Source organism: Myzus persicae, unplaced genomic scaffold, assembly GCF_001856785.1.
Source record: "Myzus persicae strain clone G006 unplaced genomic scaffold, MPER_G0061.0, whole genome shotgun sequence".
Lineage (NCBI taxonomy): Eukaryota > Metazoa > Arthropoda > Insecta > Hemiptera > Aphididae > Myzus > Myzus persicae.
This window is the reverse complement of record NW_019100675.1, coordinates 14898-20838: the sequence shown is the minus strand read 5'-3', so window position 1 is coordinate 20838 and position 5941 is coordinate 14898.

Genomic DNA, 5941 nt, shown 5'->3' with positions numbered 1-5941 from the left:
TTATAAAAATTACAATTGATAATTAATTAAGAATTACAATATTTTTTTTTTTTATATTAAGTTGTACAAATCATGTTTCCTTAAAAATACTAAGATTTGAAGTGTGGTGTCAATGTTTGGTCCGAGGGCTGCGTCTAAAGTGGTTGGTATGTTCAGCTGATCGAGTTCTTCTCTGTATCGTCGGCATTCTGTTATGATATGGTGTACTGTTAGATCGGTGCCACAGGTTGAGCAAAAGGGTTTTTCATCCTTGGTCATGAGGTAACCGTGGGTTAGACGAGTATGCCCGATACGGAGTCTATTCATGATTACTATTTCTCTTCTTTTTGCGAGGGAATTGGGCCATCTGAATATGGAGTCTTTTATTCTTCTCAGTTTGGTGTCTTGTTCGAGCCAGTGTGATTGCCATTTGGTTCTAGTTAGTTCTTTAATTTGGTTTTTTATGTCTGAAAATGTAGTAATATTTAAAAAGGGGGTATCATTGTACTCTGCTGCTTTCTTAGCTTCTTGATCTGCCTTTTCATTGCCCTCTATGTCGCTGTGCCCCGGGATCCATATTAGTGAAATTTTGATTCCTGCATTATTTGCTAGGTTAATTTTTTGCAGAATAAGTTTTGCTATATCTGTGGTGTTGGAAGGGTTTTTGAGGCTCATGAGTGTTGAAAGTGAACCTGACAGGATTAGATTGCTTTTATGGAAGTTACCATGGCCTTCATTAAGAAAAATGTGTTCTACTGTTTTGAGAATTGCTATGGCTTCTGCCGTATATATAGAGCAGCTTTTGGGGAGTTTGAATTTGATAGTGAAGTCTTGATTGGTGATTGCGATTCCTACACCTTTTTCTGATTTAGAGGCATCAGTGTAGTAACGATTTGCATTTTTGTGATCCTGGAGTATTTCGTTTAAGGTATTCTTATAGGTCATCGGGAGAGTCAGCTCTTTTTTGAATTTAGTTAATTCCAGGTTTATATCGAAATTGTAGGACCATGGGGGGAAATCTGGGGGATGAACTTTCATTATCGCATTGAAATCTATGCCATGATCTTTGGCGTACTTGTTGATTTCTGTAATACATTTGTTTGCTGGGTTGCTAGAGTATCTTGTGATGCTAGCTGCGTAGAGTAGTGATTTTTCTTTGTGTCTAAGCTCAGAGGGGGGTTCGAGTGCTAGGTTCCGAATGCTTTCGATGGGACTAGATCGGAAAGCTCCAATGGCGAATCTTAAGCTGGCGTTTAAAGAAGTATCTATTATTTTTTTGTGGTGGGGTTTGGCAGATTGATAGATTGTTGCACCGTAGTCCATTTTCGCTCTGATGAGATGTCTGCGAATTTTTATGAGCGTATCTTCGTCTCCTCCCCACGTGGTATGACTTAACATTTTCATGATGTTGAGATTTCTTGTCAGTGATATTTTTAGTTGTTTTAGGTGTTGTAACCAATTGATTTTTTTGTCGAAATGAACTCCGAGAATTTTAATTGTGTTTACGTTTGGGATGTAGTTGTTATTTAGCTGGATGTTGATGTGCTTTTGACCTCTTTTGTTGGAAAATATAATACATTGAGATTTTAGGCTGGAGATCTTGAAACCGGTTTGTGTTGACCATTTTGCGATGTTGTTTGCTGTATCTTGTAAGAAGTGATGTACTGTTTTTAGATTAGGGCTTTTGCACCAGAAATTGAAGTCGTCTGCGAAAAGATTGGCTTTGACAGGAAATGTTATGGTGTTAGTTATGTCGTTTATTGCTAAAAGAAAGAGGGTGACCGATAATGACGAGCCTTGAGGAATTCTATTTAGCTGAGTGTAATTTTTTGATTGGGCATTTGTAAGTGAGATTGAGAATTGTCTTGAGTTAAGAAAGCATTTTATGTAATTGAACATGTTGCCGTCCGTTAGTATTTTTGAAAGAATTTCTAACACTCTATATCTCCATACCGAATCATAGGCTTTGGCGATGTCTATGCTTATCAAACCAAGATACTGATTAGAGTTGAGTGCATCGTTTACTTCTGACTTAATGATGGTAAGGCTGTCGATTGTGGATCTATGTTTGCGGAAGCCGCTTTGTAGGTCAGATAGAATTTTTGCTTTTTCCAGGAACCAAATTAGTCGAGTGTTCACTATTTTTTCGAGTATTTTAGCCATCGTGTTTAGGAGGGAAATGGGCCTGTATCCTTCAGGTGAGTGTTTGTCTTTTCCTGGCTTTAAGATAGGTATTATATTGGCTGTTTTCCAATTTACGGGGATCTGCCCCTTTCTCCATATGTGGTTGTAAATGTTGAGTAGGTGTTGTTTAGTCGATATACCCGAGTTATGTAAGAAGCTATAAGGGATTGTGTCGGGGCCCGGGCTTTTACTATTGCATACTCTCAGAGTTTGTTCTAACTCATCCATTGTGATTTTGAGGTTTAGATTTATCTGGTTTAGGTTATTTGGTTCGATGGTTGATTTGATTTGTATGCTCTCGTTAGGGATCTTTATTTCGTTTATAAATTTTTCTTCGTATAATTTATCGCTTAAGTTTTCATAAAAGAAGTTTCCTATTGTATCTGCTACTACTGTTTGATCGGTTATGGTACTCTGGTTGGCTTTTATAACTATGTCGTTGTATCTTGATAAGCCTTTTAATGATTTTATTTTTCTCCATACCTGTGCTGGATTCGTTTTTGCATTGATGGTGAATGTGTATATGTTCCATGATTCTTTTTTACTTTTTTTAATGAGGAACTTGCTTTTGGCTCTGAGTCTTTTGAGTTCGATGAGATTTTCGGGGGTTTTATTTTTTTTGAAATTTAATAGTGCTTTATTTTTATAGGATACTGCTTCTTTTATTTTGTCATTCCACCAGGGTACTCTGGGTTTTTTTGTTTGATTAGTTGTTCCTATTGTCTTTTTTGCAATGTCAGTTATGAGGTTTGTAAAGGTTTGGGTAGTTTCTTCTATATCAATGATGTTGTGTTCAATAATTTTGTTGATTTCTTCTTCTAGCCGGTCAGTATATAGGTTCCAATTTGGCTTTTTTAAATTCCATCTATATTTATTTAATTGTTTGTTATTTATTTGTCTTTGTGTTATTTTAATTTTGATTGGAATGTGATCGCTACTATATATTTCTGATAATACTTCCCATTCAAGCCTCTGCGCGATTGATGGTGAGCTTAAAGATAGGTCTATACAAGAAAAGTTGCCATTTCCAAGATTAATATGTGTGGGGGTTGTGTCATTTAAAAGTACTAAATCTTCATTATGTATAAGTTTTTCAACAGTTTTTCCTCTCGAATCGGTAGTGTTTGAGCCCCAAACTATATTATGTGAGTTGAAGTCTCCTACTAATATAAAGGGCTTAGGAAGTTGTCGTGTGATATTTTCCAGATCTGGTAATGAAAATTCAGTTTGGTTCGGTAAGTAAATGTTGCATAATGAGAATTTTTCGTTGAGTTCAATGGAAACCGCTATTGTTTCAAGGTTGCTATTTATTTTTAATTCTTTGGTTGGAATGTTTGATTTTGTGTAAATTGTGACTCCTCCACTGGCTCTATCCGATGTTATTCTATTTTTGCTGAAACCTACGTAATTTTTGAGGAGGGCGGTGAAGTTGTCTTTGAAATTTGTTTCTGGAGGCATATAATTTGGGGATCTTGGTTTTGGATGATGAGTTTTAGCTCTTCTTGTTTCTTGAAGAAGCCATTTAGGTTCCACTGAATAATTTTAACCATTTTTTTTTTTATATTGGGTCTATTGGTGTTTTTTTTTTTTTGCTTTTTTTTTTTTTGCTAATTGTGCATTGTGTGAATTAATAAGAAAGTATCAGAGAGAATTAGATTCAACTGTTGAAGCATCCATGGAGGCTTCATTTTCTATTGCTTTAAAGAGTTTGCTCGTTATCCGGGATATATTGTTTTTAGCTTTAACAGTTAAAAGTGAGGGTCTGATTTTTTCAAGTAATTCCAATATGTGGATTCTTGTTGTTTCGTATTCATGGATTGTATCTATAAAGTGATCCTGAGTTGCAATAATTTCTATTATATGTTTAAATTGAGGGAAGTTTAAACAAGTATGATTTATCTCTTTGAAAATTTGGCTGATGGGGTCTAGATGGGTGTCCAAGTCCTCTGAAAAACGTTTGCGCGAATTTGAGCGGGAGCGATTTATTGGTTTATTTGTTGATTCTGGATGAGTGAAAGGCGATTCATGATTCGTAGGATTGTTCTCAGATGTAGATGTTTGTTCGGTTGTTCTAATTTTTTTGTGTTGGTTTTTTTGCTCCAGGAGAGGTGACTCTTGAGTAGTTGAATATAGAGGGCTGGTGGGGGCTGAGGATATTGTTGTTGACGGGGCCTGTCGTTTGAGAGCTGAGAATTCGGAAGTATCATTCCATAAAGGGTGAGTTTCATCTGTAGTAATATGCATTGTAGAATTGTAAGGAGGTAGAGGGATATCAGTTTTGTCGATTATTTGGTTTTCTGATGTAGGATTTGATTCGATTTTATTAATCTGGTGTGTAGTGGGAGAGATTTCCATATTATTTAGAGTCGATTTATTGCAAGTCGAGGAAGTATGCCCCGTGGATTTGCAAACAAAACATGTTATTTTGTCATCCGTAAAAAATATGCGAAATTGTGAATCGTTTGCAGAGATCAAAAGTGAACTGGGAATTTTTGGCAAGTCGTCATATTTAATATACATCTGTCGGCGAAAACTAAGAATGTGATCATATCCTTCTGCAAATATTAAAGCTTTGAGGTGGCTTATTTGAGAGACAGGGGTTATGTTGATCATTTTGAGTTGGTCAAGGATGGTCTGATTGTTGATAGAAGGGCAAACATTAGATATTACTATCCTTTTGGCTGGGTTGTTGAGTCTGCGAATTTGTAATTCTTGATTGTTTATTATTATGAATGGACGTGTTTCTATTAATTTATCTAAGACTTGTTTGCTAGATAAGAATATGCAGAATCGGTTGTAGGAAATTCTAGACACAAAAGTGATATTTTTGGGGGACACTATTTTCCCAACTGCTAACACATATTCTTTTTGTGGGATGCCGTCAATGGAGTTGAAGACTATCGCCTGGTCTCTCGACGGTGTTTTATCGTTTGCCGTGATTGTTGCAAATGTGATATCGTTTTTATTGTGTTGTGGAATATACATGTTTTGTGAATTATCTGAAGTAGACGGTACCGGTGGATTATTAAATATGGTGTGGTTGTTGTCGATATTGCTAATGAGTTCATTAGCGATAGAGGCATTATGTGTTGTAGATAGTGGGACGGAGGTACTGGGGTTAGCGACTACGTTATCGCTCGCTAATGATGTACTCGGACTGGATTGTTGTTTTGTGGTTTGCTTGTTGAGTTTAATTGACGATGTGGTATTTTTTACAGTAATGTTTGCGGGTCTGTTTGTTGTATTTTTTTGAGGTTTTTGGGATGTTGCACCTATGTTTGGAAGTTTCATCCTAGGTGAGTGCCCTTTGGGAGGGTTGGTGGACATATTTTGGGGTTTTAGGGTCAAATAATGTTCATATTACCTGAAGTATCGAAACGATTTGGATATGCTATCGGAAGCTTGATAAAAGCGCACTCGCGATACACACGTGTTAAACGTTCGGAGGTTGAACACGTACTGTAACATAAATTATTACACAGGTAAAAGAGTATCCTTACCTACATCCATTATACACCAATTTCAGGTTTATTTTTTAACCTTATACGTATTCAGTTAAATACGTAAATATTACAATTAGTTGCTTCTAATCTTGTAACACCATTTTTATAGGGCCTAACCACAGTTTTTCTCTGATCTCAACAAATTACTATAGGGCTAGTTATTTTATTTAATTTCTTAGAGCAATGTATAAATAAAATGTCATCATTCATCTAAGTTAAACCATGAGCTGTGATTAATTTATTATTAGGTATCTAAAATCTTTTAACTTTTATTA